Consider the following 3,394-nt stretch of genomic DNA (forward strand, 5'->3'; position numbering starts at 1 on the left):
TAAAGTTTCCTCAGGATTTCCTATAAGCCAGGTCAGATTATAAGATTGAATTAAATAAAAAGGACATTTACCCACATAATGTCTTCCACCCTGGCCCCCAGGACTTCAGTAGAATGAGAGTGAGTAGTAGGGGGGCTGGGATGTGGGGCGGGAGCAGATTGAGGGTTAGGCTAAGGGAGTTCTGGTTGGGGAGAGCTGTATGGGGGAGGGCTGAGATCGCAAGAGTCAGGATTTGAGGTTTTAAGTTTGTCCAGAGTAGAGGGGGAGAGAGAGGGGGGAAGGCCTAGAGTGTAGCAGGAAGATCTGAGTCAGATTACAGTTTGTACAGAGTGAGAGTAGAGGGGAAAAAAAGTCTTGGACATAGGGAATTTCAGACCATTTGTCATTGCGGTGACAAAAATCAGTGAAGGGAAGATCTGAGTCCCAGTCCGGTGTCTGTCTCTTAGCTTGGTTCCAGCGAAAGAAGACCTGTGGGACTTTTCAGGGACCAGAGTGTCAGAGATAGGAGGAACCTGAGAGTGATTTTGTGAGCTTTTTAATCGGATCCAGGTTGGACTGGGAGGGATAGGGAGCAGAGGTGAGGAAAATTTGAGAAGAGTCGCAATGTGAGAGGAGGGAGGGCTGTGTGTGGACAGCAAAGAAAGCCTGGACATAGGGAACCTTGGACCACTTGTTTGATTGTCAACAAAAGTTATTAAGGTCTCGGAGAATTGAGAGATCAAAAATCTCATTTTGGGCCACTGTGACCCATTATCTAATTTGTACTGGGGCCAGGATGTGTTACAAAGGAAGATGAGACGTTTGGGTTTAAGGTCAGGATAAAGTCGGAGAGGCTTCAGAGCGGAGAGGACATAGGCCAGATGAGAAGAAGAGGGGATAGAGGGTGACAAATTTCCTATGATTAGGGGAAGGAAAGAAAAATAGAGGAGAGACAGTTTCTGTGGGGGCCCTGGAATTTGGCTTCAGTGTGGGCTGCTCCCGTGGGACCCCAGCGGGTCCGAGTCAGTCAGACTTCCAGTGAGGGCCCTCGCAGATTGGAAAAAAGAGGAGAGGAAACGGAAGGACCACACAGAGTACAGGATGGAGGAAACAGAGGAGGCATCCCACCCTGTGATCCTGGGCTGAAACCAGCTGCTACATGGGTGGGGGCGTCCCCGCCACCAAACAGCAGGGAAGACTGTCTTCCCACAGTGAGTCTCCACTAGCGCTGGAGTTTGAGATACACGATGAAAAGTGTCCTGGAAGGCACGGGGAACACTAAACAGAGGGAAGGGCATGCCTTTAACCTTCATTTGGGTGAGGCAAAGACATAAAGTGTAACTATAATATTTGTACCCTCACAAAACCCTGGAATAATAAATAAATAAAAGGAAAACAAAAACAACAACAACAACAACAAAAAAAAACCAGTTGCCTGAGAGGGCTTAAAAAAAAAAAAAAAGTGTCCTGGAAGGGTCAGAACAGGAGCCAACCTTCCAGAGAAGGAGCTACCCATCCAGTCCTGGGTTTTGGCACCAGATGAAAGGGTGAATGACCCAAAGGACACATTTCACACACAGGCTTTGTGGGAGCAACAAGGCTGGTTTATTCACCTGAGTGCGGGTGGGCTGAGTCCAAAAAGAGAATCCGCACAAAAGGGGGTTTAGTGAGGGTTTTTATAAACAGGGATACCTGACCCCCTCCCACCTGCCCTCTTCAGTTCTTTCTTTCTGGGCCAAACTGGCAGGTGAACAATTGCTTCCTGCTATGTGCAGTTCGCCTATGCCAAAGAACAGTGGGCAGAACAGCTCTTTGTAGTAAATTCTTCTTCAAACAACCAACTCCTATGACCCCTTTGCCCCAGTCACATCCATCCTTCTGCTCTACATCATCCTTATCAGGAGAGCTAGGGAGGGATAGCCTTCATCTCTATCAGGGAGGGAGGGGGAAGGAATGCTGGCTAAAGCTGTCTGTTAGATCTACTAAGTCTGAGGACTCCCCAGACTCCTGCAGCTCTTGTTTTACAAGCCTGAGTTTTGCATTAATCACATTCTGTCCTATACATGCTTTTTGGGTTCCCACTTGGAATAAACCTAACAGATATTTTTTCACTCATCTGGTTTGTAGGAGTTTCAATTAGATTCTCCCTTTGGACAGAGTTTATCCCTGTGTAGGTGTTTCCTTGGTGTGTCTGTAGAAGAAGGGATAGTCAGGGTTGTCCTATTCCACTGCATTGCTAAATTCACCACTCTGCATGATTTCTTGAAGGAGCCCTAGTTCCTTTCATCGGAGGTTGGTATTAGAAATGAAATCCTGTTCAACAGATGTACTAATTGCTAATGGGATGTCTGTTAATTCTAGGCTCTTTCAGCTGACAGATCAAAAAATATCTGGTGTGTATATTCACTCAGATATATACAAATGCATATATTTCTACATGTGTCCATATGTATCTATATGAAACCAATTGCTACTGATATCTCCAGTGCCACAGGATATAATACAGTAACACATTAATCAGTCTACCCATTCCTACTTATTTGTGTGTAACCTACCACTTTAACAGTGATAAAGTTGATTCTATTTACTTAATCATTCAATTCCAAAATACACATGCATTGGTTTCAGAATTGTTAATCTATACTCCTATGAAAAATAACTTTACCAACTAAAATACCATCTTTCTGTAGTCCTCTTTTGTCCTTTAGACTTAAAATTTCCATTTATTTCCTAAATTACTTGGGCCAACCCCCTTTTCCCCCACTCTTTTCAGTGAGGTTATTTCATACATTTATTACACAGTTATATATATGTTTTTTTTGCCTGCATTCCTCCCTGGGATCCCTAAACCTACTAAATAATGTTTTTTTTTTTATTTCCATATATTTATGATCACTTTCTGTGTTAGAAAGTTCTGTAGGATTTGAAAACCAATATCAACTATCCACCTTTACAGTAACATACACAATTACTTAACTGTCCTAAAGAAATCCCCTGTACTTCACCTATTCAACCTTCCTATCTCAAAAACTCGTAACCATTAATCTGTTTACTATATCTATAGTTTTACCTTTTTCAGAGTGTCATGTAAATTGAATTATATAATATGACATCTATTGATAGTAGCTTCTTTCACTTAACAATATGGCTTTAAGATTTGTGAAGAATATCTCATAGTTTAGATTTCCATTTCCCTACTGACTAAGGACATATAGTTATCTTTTTATGTGCTTATTGGGCACATACCTTCTTTGTAGAAATGTTTATTTACATAATTTACCCATTTTTCATTGGGATATTTGTCTTTTTTGAGTTATAAGAGTCTTTTATATTTATGGAAAATAGACTCTTCTTAGCTATATGACTTCCAATATTTTCTCACATTTACAAGTTGTCTTTTCACTTTCTGATAATA

This window comes from Propithecus coquereli, unplaced genomic scaffold, assembly GCF_000956105.1.
Source record: "Propithecus coquereli isolate 6110/MARCELLA unplaced genomic scaffold, Pcoq_1.0 Scaffold184, whole genome shotgun sequence".
Classification (NCBI taxonomy): Eukaryota; Metazoa; Chordata; class Mammalia; order Primates; family Indriidae; genus Propithecus; species Propithecus coquereli.